Source organism: Bombus pascuorum, chromosome 5 (genome assembly GCF_905332965.1).
Source record: "Bombus pascuorum chromosome 5, iyBomPasc1.1, whole genome shotgun sequence".
In the NCBI taxonomy this organism is placed as follows: Eukaryota; Metazoa; Arthropoda; class Insecta; order Hymenoptera; family Apidae; genus Bombus; species Bombus pascuorum.
The window spans coordinates 15,506,328-15,521,644 of NC_083492.1; the positions used below are offsets into that span (position 1 = coordinate 15,506,328).

Consider the following 15,317-nt stretch of genomic DNA (forward strand, 5'->3'; position numbering starts at 1 on the left):
TTTCAGAAGATAATACTTATGGTTGCCAGTGTACGGATACGTCGAAACGCAACTAGCTCGAGACTTAACAGATTTATTTGTCGATTTAGACAATAGTGAAGATTTGTCTATCGATCGCAATACCGATAATCCGATAGCGCGAGGCAAATTTAAAGACTATGTGTCTACCAATTCGATTAATTAGCATCGAAGGTTAACACTTGTTCGGTCTCCACTTGTCGGAGCTGTTTGCGGTGTACTTAACGCTTTTACATAAATTAACCATCGATAACTATTATACATACATGCTGTTTGTGTCTCAGATACGTTTGTTTTACAATGGTCAAAATGTATCGAATTCTGCGGATCGTAATTTGATTAACAGTATTGCCAAGAAAACTATAAACGTCGAAGTGTTCGTTAAGAGATCAGCCATTTCATTTGCAATTTACTATATTTGATCATTATTGTCATTAGTAAAATACATTATTAAATTCTATTACTATTCCTATTAATAAACGATAAATAGATTTCATAAGAATAAAAGAGAGAAAAGTATCAGAAAAGATCGAGGTTAATGAAGTAATAACAAATAGAAATGAACGTTTAATAATTGAGTGGCATAACGGCAAAGTAATTTGCGACAAACTGAATACGAACGATTAAACGACGATACATCGACCAATAAAGTACCTTTTTACGTTGACACTCAATCTCCATACACGGATGAATTTAACGTTTTAATGAGCTGAATCTATAAAAAGCATTCGATGTTTACGTCGATTGAAATAGAGACTTTAAATTGCAACGAGTTATCACTGTTAACGATCAAATGTTTCCAAACAAACAGTCTCGCAGAAAACTCATATGTAATTAAAGAATCTGAAAAAATCTGATCCATGGAAGGTTAATTTGTAACCTATATCTATTATACGAAATTTGTAATATTTCGTCGATATTGCGTCAGAAATCACACTAATTCCTGCTCGAATTTTGAAATTACACGATATATATATTAATTTCGAAATATATAGATATGTAGTAAATTCCTCCTTATCCAATGTCACATTTCCATTAGAAAGAAGACAATTGATCAACAGGGCCTTCTTACGTAACCAAAGCGATATTTTAGTGAAACATTGCAAGTCAAAAATTTCAAGTTATCGAAACTAATAAATTGCTTTGCATAATAACGACAAGCTTGATAGGAAAACAAATGGAACCGTATATGAATATTTTACAAATAACAAGTCAACTGATTATCGTATCTGTTAAATGTAAGATTGTAGAAAAGACAATGTATAATCTGTAAATTAAATAAATCATCAATACGTATAAAGATACATAAAGAAAAAATTCAAAAAAAAAAAAAAAATGAAAGTATCACGATTTGAATCGAAGAAACGATAGGACCAGAAGCAGAACTCGATTTTTCGTAGCAACGCGATTGTTAACAGAACGGTGTAGTAAACAAATCTGAAACGATGTATATGTGAAAGCAATGGTCAGGACTCGTGACTCGTGACCCTCGACATTAAGGTCTCGCTTTAATCGAGTCAGCACACTCCGCTCGCGTTAACCAGCCGCGTATCTCCCCGTCTGTACTTATGTACAATTTTTTTCTTTCAACACCCACCAATCGTCACGAGTGCTTCCGAACCCGCCGTAGCCGGTTCCTTATCATCGTATCCAGGCTAATCTAAAGGCGGATACATACAGTCGACGTATATACGTCGAACGCGTTGACGATCGGTGGATCGCGAACGCGTCTCGTCGATTAAAGACTCGTTAGAGTGTGTAATGAGCAACAGCGTGTATATTGTCGAAATAGTTGAACCGTCTGAGTTACCTCACGTGCGCACAGAGAAATGTGTCACAAGCCCGTGATGGTCGTTTCGCTGTCACGAGTTACGAGTCACGATATGATATGTAAACTTTCTCCGAAATAATCATATAAAATTTTCAAAGATCGTCGGAGGAACTAACCGATTTACATAATTTCTAATATTGTATAAGGAAATGTGTAATTTTGGATTCGTCTAATTTTGAAATATGCTCTAATTATACGGTTATAATCGCTCTAATTTTGGAATTTGAAATTATTTGTTTCTAAAACGGTACACCGATTACAAGATTAATACGTTGACAGTTGCGATAAAATTTTATCGTCTTTTTTTCATCCGCTTGATTATGCTATTGAGAGAGCATCCTTGTGGTTGTATTTTCTTCTTTGAAAAAACGCGATTATTAATATCGTAATATTGATATACGATTGTCGATACGCGATTGCTGATACACGATAGCCACGATGACAAAATGAATTTGCATTCATTTATGAAAATTTGCGTCAATGATATTTCAGAATGAATCTTCTGTTTGATCGTGAAAAAATTGTACAAAAATGGAAAGGCTTTAGCTTGTATCGTATCATCTATCGGTGTCGCGTCATGATCACTCGATTGTTATAGATCTTCCGATAGATCTGTCTTCTGTTTGAACAACAACGAGAGAAAATTAATTCGGAAAAGATAAAAAGCTGGACACGTGTGATAAATAGATTCGACGCGAAGCTCGAGTGTCCATGCGAAGGCTAAAGACTCAAATTATTAACATCGGTCAACAAGATCATCGTTCCACGAATGAAAAAATGTTATCGACGCCGCATATATCGTTATATTTATCGATAAGGATAAAAATGAGAAATTGTATCGAATGAAAGAGTATTAGTTTCAAGTACACTCTAATAATATTACTAGATATATTTTTATATTCACAACACTATCGTTTTTTGCCTCTTCTTTACACATTTCTATATTACATAATATGAATAGAAAGCTGATTTTTATTTGCATATAAGTGTGTACTATATGTATATTACAAATTCAATTATGTATTTATGTAAACTTGGTTCTTTATTATTAGTCGATTTATTATCGGAAACAATTTCTGTTTCATTAAAAATTCAAATATTTTCTTGTCTTATGATAATTTTGAAAAGAACATTATCTGTATTCGCGTAATTTTGCATGAATTTGTTGAATAAAAAAAAATTAATTTACGCGAGTCATAAATAAACTTCATAATTTTATTTAATAAGTCACTGAATTAATTTGTATGTCTAATATTGTAATTATTATACAATTCATGATAATATTTAATAATCACGTACATACCATATTACTAGCTTCGATATAGGCTACTTTTCCTAATCACTAATGTTCCGTTTATTGCTCTATATAATAATTCTTGAATAGAATGGAGAAATAATTCTTCGCACAACGGGTATTAGCAATAATATCGACCAACGGCCGATTAATAGGATTTTCATTGTCAGAGATCACCGACCGCGTGTTCATTAATTGGATTCTGACTCAAATGTTGGAAGATACACCCTTTCTACCAAGTAAGCCAATATACCATTAGCTAGCTCTATACAGTGATTCTAAACCGTAAAACATGAAACAGCGTGAGCGAATCGTACGATGAGATTTAGAATTACGTGTACTATATTCGCAGATTTTTACTCGACGGTGTTTGCTTACTTTCACGATTTTTGCCTCGTTATAATTACGTTTGTTCCGTATGTTTCTTGATCTTTGCTCGATGGAGGCTCGATCGTTGTTGTCAGGAGTATCGAATTAGAAGAAAAATCGGACGATAAACCGATATGAGAATACGACACATATACGCAAAGCGATACGTCTGGTACAACATATACAGATACGAGAAACAATATGAATGAAAAGCAACGGCAGGATGTATGCAAATTAAAATGTGAAGGAACACGTGGCGGCATGCTCCATTTCCAGATCGTCATCGGCATAATCTACGACGAGACCAGCTCGTGAGGACATTCTAATTTTACGTAACGACATCATACCAATATCTTTTTTCCATTTCGCAACAACAATCCTCATTTACAGACCGCGATCCATTGCAAAATCCGTCGCGACGGATCTGGCTATAAACATGGCCGTTTCAACGAGCAAGGAAACGAGATTGAAACAAGAAATACTGGTTGCCGTTTAAATTGCATCGCGAATTGATAACACTTAACGAATAACGCCGCTTGTTGTACAATAGCGACTGCCGGTGTCCTTGTTCGAATAAATTGAATCCCAGTCATTTTTCAATGTCTTTCTACTTCGTTATTATTATTATTCGTAACGTCATTATTATTCCTAGAAATTAAATTGCAAAGATTCCAGGGTCCCGAAAAATTCAGAACAAATAATCCTTCATAAAAAAGATAACCCAGAATATAGATCCAAATTAATTAAATCATCACGGGAACTTAACTTCTCTTCTGCATCAGCGTTTAGTGTTCTACTTTGTAAATCTACTATAACGTTATGCGTTTAAAAGAAACAAAAAACTATAACATAGAATAAGGAAATAATGTCAACTAATTTGCAATTGTAACTTGTTTGACAATGTATGATATACGATGCACTATAAAATATTCTCTAGATGGTGATTCCAGTTGCTTCAATAAAAAAAGAATTGTGAAGAATCGGTAGCCTTCAACAGGTGTTGTTTAGAGCGGAATGGATTCGCGTTCACTCGAACGAGTCATCGAAGAGTAGTGTGTATGTGCGATTGTTCAGAGGCTCGGCAAATGACAGCGCGAAGATCGCCGTCTTGCTCGAGGAAGCACGGCTGAACATGATTAGATAATCGGCAGGCTGACGCGATCAATTAGTGTGCAGGCATAAACGCGGCACAATTTCTGGCATCGATCGTGACGTCAAGGAACTCGACACCCGCTGTAATACTCACGACAAAGACAAAACACGTAAGAACTAACAGCTGGTTACCTGTACAGATGTAAACGATACGAAGGACGATGATAAAGTTAATATTTTTGATCAAATGAGTAATTTTCTAATTATATCCCGCAACTTATATAAATTTATTGAGGGACAACAGATTCATTGATCGTTCCTATTTTTTATAATTTCTCAATCAAGCAGTAGGTTGTCACGTGTAAATAAGTGAATTTAATCAGTCATTTAACCTTCACGCTATGTAATTAATTATCTCAGCTGCTGTTGAAAAATATCAATTAATAAAAATATTCTTCTCTCTTTACTTGTCCTTTCTTAAAAGGTATACTGATCAACTGTGTAAATTGAAAGAGAGGAAAAAGCGACGATGTTGTACATATTATATTTAAAAATGAGAGCCTTGTATATCAATTTTTTATCTTCATTTATCAAGCTTTATAGCGAAGGAGAATTTTAAATGGTATAGATTAAGGTCAAAGTCTGCAGTGAACAAGTTTACAATGGCATTCAACTACGTTGTCTAACAATAGATAAAGGTAATAAAACAGGCAGTAGCTGCAAAAAAGTGTAAAACAATGTTCTTCGTACCATTAAATATTTATGAACGTTCTACGACTTCACACAGAGCAAAACAGCAATAAATTACAGTAGTCTGCTAGGAAAAACTAGTATTACATATCACAACACAAAACGTAGTAAACATACGAAGTCTGCAAAAGTTTAAGTCAATTTGCACTAAATTGGTCATTCAAGTACATAACATTTTTCTCCATAATCGTACATTGTAGTCGAATACAAATCACTAACAAATATCATGCATAGTGATGAAACTGAGAACAGGGAAATACTCGTAAATTCAATTATGTTTATTATGAAAATTTGCATTTTCTTTTTATAATATAGGATCTAAGAATATCCTTGTATTTTCAAACGTTATAGCAAAACAGATTTCAGATTCGTTTTTGAGTAATAATTAAATCAAATTTAGTATATTTGCGTGCTCGTTACTATGAATGGAGCTCAGATAAATGTAACTCTACTATACTACTGCATTGTCATTCCTTGGTTAGGTTGTTACTTGAAAAATCTTTAGAGCTTTGTTCTTCGAACAAAACTCAACGAATATTACGTGGCAGTTCCCGCAGCCATTATCCTGAATGCGACGATTAATCTCATAATCCGATCGTTACGAGCGATTAGAACGATTATACCGGTGCGTAATATGCATGAGATGAAACGCGTATGCTGTGTTTACTCGCAACGATACGATTTTCAGAGTAGCCCTATATTTTTACCCAAATTGCATAACACCCGTGTTGTTATTACTCGAATATCAAACGTTTATATTAATTGAAGTCTCTTCTGTTTGTCTGTTCAGCGTTTCGCACCCGCGATTCGCGATATAAATATCGTATTTATAGCATGAGTGGTGCATGGACACTTGGAATAGACAAACTCTATTAATAACGAGCCACAAGATAAAATATTTCCGAGTAATATTATTCGAGTGATGCTTCGTACAAAATGCTTAATCGGTGATTACTAATAAGTTGTTGTGACAAATCCGTGAAAAAAACCGCGTCAAACGGTCAAACGATTGCATAATAACTGGTTTGAACGATACTATACAATAAAATTGTTGTAAAGACAATAGTGAAACAATTGTGGGACGAGATTACTACACGCCACAATATTATGGATTAATTTTTTAGATTAATTTTGGTACTCTTTTGTTACGATATGCCATAAATGAAGACCACCATGGGAATGATAAATCCATTTTTACTGAATTTATTGATTTTGTTGATAGAAAGGTATTTGAGTAAATCACATATTTAATTCCAAAATCAAACAAAAAGGCAGGTTCGATGTGAGATTGTTTCGCTATTTATTAAATTTTAAAATTATTTTTCTAAAGGGCGTGAAATGTAATTTATTAGATTTTCATTAGTTGTTTCTTCGTAAATTTGAAAATAAAATATTAGATCGTCGAAAAGTTTCTTTCATTTTATAAGGAAAAAATGGATGCACAACATTTTCCGTTTTATATTATTTTATCGAATTACGTATGATCCATTTTGTTCTATCAGTTTCATGTTTGTATAAAGATGCGTTATTATAAAAGACGTGTCTGTAAAAGAAAGACACTTTTCGGACAACCTAATAGGTATCGCCATTTGAATCTTCGAAAGAAAATCTCTATTTGTTAATCGTTGTACTTGACGATCGTATAACAAGACGCAAAGTAGAATCACGATCAGATATTCTCGTATGCAAATGAAAAAATATTAATACAATGCGCAACAGTGCAACTATTGAAACAGAGACTGACTATGTAGATACAATGAAGTCCAACGTACATTGGACGCAGAAGCGTGTTTGTCTGTTTCTGTCGACATGTTTGAGACTTTGTCGATAATCGTAAATAATTGTTTTCAGATAGGATGTTATTTGCGGCATAACTTTAACTTGGCGAAACCGCAGTTGTTCCTATTACCGCTACCATTCCTTTGAGGCAAAAAACGTGTATTCAAGAGCTACGTAAAAAATAAGCCATTTGTCGTTTCCGTAGGTTGTAAAAAGAATTTACAAGAATCTTTTCAAGTTCTCTACAAAAGGCAAGATCTATTATAACGATCATTTAGAGAGATAAAAACAGAATTTTTGCATTTTTTTCAATTTTACATTCTCTTATACTCTGTAAATAAACTAAATCCTTCGTGTGCAACTTTTATTTTATTTATCTACTGTGTTAAATTTAAGAAATTACAAAAACGATCTGAATTGTTCATTAATGCATCTACTACAATATACAATTACGATAAAAGTAGAAATTCGAAGAGGAAAGAAATTCAAGCGCAATATAAAATTGGTAATCAGTATACGAAATGGCAAAATTGTATGAAAAATAAAAGATGTCAGACTAACATAACATAAGATTTCCGGATTTCCATCCGAAACCGACTCGATCTCGTGACAATGAAACGTGTGCACACGCGCCCACGGCCTCGCATGCAAATGCTGTGTAAAAGTCGCGTGCACTCGTGTAAAAGCGTGACGCAAGCGTAAAGCACACGTGAACGTAATGATGTCGAATGAAATTGGCATATACACACACTGTCTTGTAACGAAAGCGACAGATTTGAATATAAAAGACTTTGCACTTTTAATGATTTCTTGCGACACATGCGGATTACGCGTTCTCCTTTTGGAATAGAGATTAGCCGTAAATCATTAACAAAAGCCGGTAAATAGCTTATTTCACGTAGGATTATTTGTATACGAATGTGTTAGAAGATTTTAACTGACGATATTTGTGAAGTAATCATTTTTTTAATACATTAGTCGCTTAAGGTATTTGTTCAATAAGATCCTAGTGACTCAGTTCATTTAGGAAAATAATATGATTCACGTTTCTATTTCAAGCTGTTTTATCTAAATTGATAGTAATTAAAGATAGAGCGTAATAGTTAGTTAGCAACGTTTTACAACGAACTTTATACTTTTCGGAGCAAATACGATAAAACGTTTCTGGTCAGATAGAATGTACACTTAGAGTGTAAGCTTTTTGGCCAGGATAAGATCGACCCCACCCTGCTGTTCGAAGGTCGGGCAAATATTGGAGAAAAGAAAGAAACCTTCAGGACCCTTCAATCATGCGAAGGAAACAGAAAACTAATCGATATAACCTCGACATCGAGTATCAACTTCAACCTGCAACAATGATAGTTGAAAATTCAATCCGATAAAGGAGAGAAGCCGATTATAACGTTATAAGCTCCACTTTATTAAAGTAGAGCTGAATACATGTGCGATAACAATCGTAATAATAATCGTCGATCCAAAGATTCAATTCGATAAAAGCTTTTAAATTTTTGCTTTCAAATTTCTATCGTATTTTCTTAAAGATCAACGTATCCTCGACAACTATTAATTTTCCAATCCAATTCACCAATCCTATATTCAATCTAAATAAAAGAAACCAATTATAAGCTCGATTCTCCACAACTTCCATTCTACGAAACCAGGGAGCCCAAATTAACCAACACCATCCTATTAATCAAGAATCCTCAGAGGAATGGTCAAACGCAGAAACGAAACCCGAAAGAAACCATCGCGGAAGCGACGAATCTAAAACGGAAGGGGTGGTGGATGCACGCGGGGTAGGAAAAGCACGTTCCCGATCCGTAACGAAGCCATAGATCCAAAAGGGGTTGCGATGACGCCAGCACGATCACAGGGACGCGCGAGATTTCGCGCGTGAGTGTGCTCGAAGAGGAACGATCGGCAGTCTCGTTCGGCTCGTTGAACATAAATCTCGTCTCCCAGTGGACGATGACCCGTCGCGCTTATTTATCATCGCTCTTCTCTCTGTTACGGCTTAACACTAATGACAACCCGATATAGTTTCCAATGCAACTTTCACTAATGGCCGGCTGTTTCCATCGAGAATTAACAAAATATCATTTTTTCTATATTCCTAAAGAAACTCGATGATCTTGGATATATAAAAAGTAAGTGGATAGAAATATGTAATAAGCGATATTACAAGCTAAAAAATCTTCGGAGCAGAGAGGATTCGAATTTTTTAACGTCACCAGTCGTCATAGTATTAACTATGCTTCAACGCGTTCACCAAAAACGGGACTCGATGACTGTGTACGTATGACACCATCATCGTCGTTACACGAGATCAACAACAGAGCAATAGTACTCTTACCTCTCCTCTACCTAAGTACTCTACCTTTTACCGAGACAGTATACCACGAACGTTATCAAAAGCGGTATCATTAATTATTAGAATAAACAACTTTTGCATTAAGATCATACCCAGAATTTGTCATCGACGCATCTGCGTCATTATAATCGTTCGTAGTGTATCTACATGCCTTGTGAACTGCACGAGGTGATAGGACAGCCCATAAATCCGCCAAACGAGTCTGTTTAGCCTGTCAATAATCGTTATCGATACAATGCTGCCAATAAATCGTTTTCAAACGATAAACCGTACGTATTCTTTCAAATTTTGCTCGCCGATTCAATCGAGCTAACCGAAAAAGAGCGATCAGGGCAGATCATGAACGCTTCGACCGAAAGCAGTTGATTCGAAAGCGAATTATTTTGGTATTGATATCTTGGTTTGCAACTGAATTAAACACGCAATGAAAGAGATTTCTCGTTATAATAAATTCCTTTCTTTCCTTTCTGTTCTCTGACTCTGTATGGTACGATGAAAATTAATCGATTAATTAATTTGAGTATGTTACGTAATTGAATTTATTTTGTTAGATCGCAGAAGGCTAGTATATTTCCCTTCCTTTTTCTTAAATTTAACGCAATTGTATATGGCAGTGATTAAGCTGATGTAACGCGAATTTTATTGGTTAATTAATTTCAGTACCTACGTTATGTGGTTGAGAATTTCTGTTATATTAAAAAGGAGGTAGTACATTTTTCGTTCGTTTCATTTCTTTAAATTTAGCACAGTTGGATGTGGCAGTTATCAAAAGCGGCTCGGATTCTCGACGAATCACTGTCGAAAATCTGTCACAAGCCCCCAGGCACAGAAAACTGATATGCCACTCATTGTTCACCGAATATCAGTCTGAAAAGAGTTCTCGTCGCGGTTGTACAACGCCACGGCAGATAATCCCGCCACTGCTATCTTTTCGCAAATAGCAATAGCGATTACCTGAATTACAGTACGTGTGTCGCGGTGATGACATTTATTGGGCTCTTGTATAATAGCTATAAAATATATCCAAGAAAGTAGTACAGCTTCAAACAACTTCAGGAAAGTACTCCAATTTCAAACAACTTTGTGATAAAATACGCAATAACTTCAATTATTTGAACTACTTCGTTCTAATTTGCATTTTAATGAATATCTAACTATACCAATTATTTCTTAGAAAATACATTATTGATCAAGTTGTCAGTAAATAACATAAACACTCAATATGTCATCTGTTTACTTGACAAAAAAGTCTCTTAATCGATCAACCTTAGCAAGTAAATTAAAACCGCCTTGTCACCTTTCCTATTTGGTAAAACGTGTTCCTCGACGATTCCTGAAAAACTTTCATACATTATAATATAACATCGTTTAAAATAAATTAAACGGATAGAAAAGCCAACAAATACAGTGTGCAAAGATCGCAAGTGTTCCATGTTACGCAATAACGAGCATTTAATTATAAAATCCTTTCAAAATAATTTTTCGATATCCGTAAGCTTGGTAATTCTGTTTTATGACTAAAAAAATTTGTTTAATACGAATTAAAGAAAATAAAGAAGCAATGACTTCCATATTGTTCGAAGGCGAGCGTACGTCGGCCTCTCTGTTTCGTCGACGCAGCAGCCGCGGAAACAATAAATAATCGAGGCAAAATTATTACGGGTCATTCGCTCAGGCTTCTTGATCCGTACGAGCATTAAATAGTCGCGCTTTTCTCGAACTGGACTCCAGAGGATTTATCGTTAGGTGGAACGGCCTGCTATCGCTCCGCGGTTCTTACACTGTCGCGCGTTCATCGAAGCTCGCGAGCTTCACTGATAACGAAAACAATAGTCCACGGAACAGATAGTGATATTCTCTTTCTCAGTCTTTCAGACTGCATATTGGATTCTTGGCAAGTGCTAAAATTACTTCGTGTTGAATCGAAATGACCCAAAGGTCGATCAATCGCTCGACTTCGACGCGGACTTTACTTTCCCCTTTTTCGCGATCTTCTACTTGGCGAAGTCCTTTCTCTCTAACTTTCCTATGCTATCTTTTTAAATTAATTTTCATGCGAAACCTCCTGCACACAGATCGATATTAAGATTGAAAAGTAACAAAAACTCAGAAATTTAAGTTACAAAATAATTAACATAGTGAACTTTTAGAAATAAAAATTACAGGACTGCAACTGATTAACTATGAAAGTTTTGAGGATCAGCAATCGTTTGCAAATACTTTGAATCTTAGATTTCCGAAGTATATTTCCTTCGTGAACTGAGTTTGAACAAATCAAGAGACGTGCGTTTATTACATTGTGACGTTGATAAATTCACAAGTTCATCATGATCTATCGTTTTTCTAGAAAATAATTAATAAAGTGACAAAGCAACAAGTTCTGCAATCAATTAATCTTCATGTTTTCGCGAAACTCTGCAGGGATCTCACCTTTCACCTGTGATACTCGAACACCGCGCTAACAGAGAATCCTATCCACTTTTTTCCTGTCATTTAATCGAAGAATGCGTGTTGCCTTTTAGCAAGTCAAAGTACTCTGACTAATTACCAGAATCATATTTTATTTATTTCTACAATATCGTATAAGTTATACGAACGATACGAGCTATGTACATGATTTACACGCCATTAGTTGCCAGCGTTTTTCTCGTTAACGATAGATACGAGAAAAAATGAAAAAGGTAAAACATGAATGGTTGAAAATGAATTACATATTCAGTATAATATCTTTTTCGCAAGTGCAAAAATGCATGTGCATTTTGCAGCTGCGTTATGTTTTTTTTTAATGGAAATCCCCTTTTTTTTTCATACATCGAATTTTTTCGCTATTCTACGAAGAACGTATTAGTGTAACATGATCGAAGAACGATTAGTTTAAAAGACTTTTAACTACAATTTTGCAAAAATATCATATGGAAAATGAGAAAAGACGTAACACAGTACTATTGTATTTATATTTCCTTTGTGTTACATATGATAAATTCTATAAAATTTAAGTTACAATATCTTTTAAACTAACCAATTTTTCACCAAGTTACCCTAATACTTCTCTTTTTGTAGAATGACAAAAGTCATTAAAAAAAAAAAAAAAGAAAAATAGCGCAGCTACAAAAGGCACACGCATTTTTGCACTTGCAAAAAAGATATCATAGTGAATATGCAGTTCACTTTGAGCCATTTGTATTTTTGCACCTTCGTGTATTTTTTATGCTTATCGCTTATGAGAAAAACGCTGGGAACTTATATCGCGAACATCTAACTAATCCCAACATACAAGAAGAATTTTTTGTTACATTTTCCACAAATATATTCTTTTTCCTTTACCTGGGATTTATTATGCTATAAATGGAATATACGAATATTAGCTGGTAAACGTATGTTGGATAATGGATGGCACCATAGAAATCATAAAATAAAATTAGGTTCTTTTTCAAACGACAAGTATTAGGTTGTCCTGAAAGTGTTTTTCTTTCGCAAACGTGTTTTTACAACAGTGCACCTTGATACAAATGTGAAACCAAGTGTTTGAAATATCGCGGTGTTTATCTCAACAGAACAAAATGGATCGTACGTAATTCGAAAAAATGATATAAAACAAAAAACGTTGTGCATCTATTATTTCCTCATAAAACGGAAGAAACTTATCGGACAACTTAATGTAGAATAAATTACAATTATTCTCTTTAAATAAGAAAGCGAAATTTATGCTACGATTCGAGTTATAATATTCAAGTAAATTACAAGCATCTAATTAAATTAAAAGCAGAAAAATAAAGAAGAACGAGACACGTAGATAACTCTCTTCGCTGATTTCTGGCGCGTATTATTTCGTAAGCATCGGATTGTTTTCTGGTAGCGCCGGAGAAAAATTCGCAATTAAACGTGTAATCATGCCACGTTAAGTTATTTCCGCCTTGAACGCAACTTAATTGCCCGCGATAATGGATTCGACGATCGTTGTTGCAATCGTTCCAAGAAACATCATTCTGTTGCAAGATTTTCGACGCGCGCCGATGCGATTCAACCGGAAAACGACTTATCGATCGTTTTTCACTGTTTTCATTTCGAAATATTCGATTCATCGTTGAGTGTTCCGCACCCAACATCTTTACATTTGCATAAGTTATCGGCGAAACGAGACGGTGCAAATAGAGATTAACGGTCGCGAACAGAAGTCACGTGTGAGACTAGAAAAGCAGCAGTGTCGGCGTCGTTAGTATTAGTTATTATCTGCCGACCTTCTTTCGCAGAGAACGCTGTCATCCAACCACACTTCCGATCCCACTAACTGCAAACTCAAAGAACATTTCGATGATTCTTCTTCGTTTTACCAAGCTGATATCTATGCAGGAAATACATTCGATGAGAAACGAGAACTCGTTTAATTAATTGTGGACTCAAAGTACATTTTGATGATTCTTCGATGATGCGACGAAGCAATAATAATCGAGCTGAGACAAGTGGAAAAATAACAGATCGAAATATATGTGTATGTAAGTAGCTGCATGATTTTATTTCATATTTAAAGAAAGCAACAATTTTTCTATGTTTAATCCACATCCATTTGTCATTTTTCCATTTTAGTATATTAACTCTGTAACATAATACGATATTCCATGGCCAGAATAAAGCCAGACAGACTAATTATCATGGATACTAATTTAATAACTGTACAATAATAGGTAGACTGTAAATGTTTATGGAAAACATGAAGGTGCAAAACTGTACGCAACATGCAAGGATATAGAAACTATGCAAAATAAAATAAGCTTAAAATAAAGTGAAGTATGTAAAATAAACTTGTTACAATATGTGTAATGTATATACTTGTCCTTGTTTTAATCCCAAGATCTCGTAACCTTCTGATTTGTCTCTCTTAATTTTTTTTATCAACTCATCTGATCTTTATTGATTTTTAACACGCTGATTATAAAACGGTCCAATTAACAAGTTAATTCGATTTTCGTTACATATATAAAATCACCGATTCGTCAAGACACTTTTGAACCGTAATTCGCTTTAGTTCCATTTAACTTGGAAAACATCGATTCTTCCACTGCTGTTATTCTATACGCACGATATACGGGTACATACCTGATCTATCGTCATCTAAAGGTAACATCTCACCAGTGCTACGTCTATACGTACCTGAACTATCACACGACAACGATTCGCTATATGAAGTTATAAGACGGAGTGCCCACCTGCCAATCAAACGAAACACACGACACGTGATTCAAGGACCGTGTAAAGATAACAAAAAAAAGCGATTTTTGGATAAGCACGATGCAGAGCAGATTAGCCCTAGTGTTCGGAGCAAGTGAAGCGAAATGAGATTACTTTTTCGTACGTTCAAACTCATCGAAGCAAAATTAATTAAGCAATGCGATAACATCCATTAATTCCCGGCAACCTGTCGTCTGAATTCGCAAATACATTCAGGAATCTACGTAAAGTAGATGGGACCGAAATGGAACTACCAATAAGCGTTCATAGTTCGCTAGGAACGATTTATGACAGTCTGCCAAAAGACATTTTGGCCACCATCCATGGCAAGTAATCAGCCAAGGGGTTGTTTGATAGTACGGCAACTTCGAGAATTGAGACAGTCGTACGATAGTTAATTAGATTTTGTATAAAAAATGTTGGTACCACACCAACAGCATGAATGCGATGTATTTATTTATTAAAATGTAATTAATTAATTTTGTAATTGTAATTTATTAGTGTATATTTATGAATCGTACATACGTATTTAATAATTAGTATAATAATATTACTTATTTAATAATAATAATAATGAATCTATCAAT

At 34.7% G+C, this 15,317-nt stretch overlaps 1 protein-coding gene and 1 long non-coding RNA gene across 3 annotated transcripts in view; one reads left to right on the forward strand and one right to left on the reverse strand.

Moving 5' to 3' along the window:
• Window positions 1-15,317, reverse strand: part of LOC132906914 (nuclear factor of activated T-cells 5-like) — a 57,435-nt gene that overhangs the window by 28,551 nt on the left and 13,567 nt on the right. The gene's annotated exons all lie outside the window — the stretch shown is intronic.
• On the forward strand, window positions 13,594-14,303 carry LOC132906980 (uncharacterized). Its single transcript, XR_009658083.1, has 2 exons — window positions 13,594-13,997; window positions 14,089-14,303. It is a non-coding gene; the product is annotated as an uncharacterized LOC132906980 (long non-coding RNA).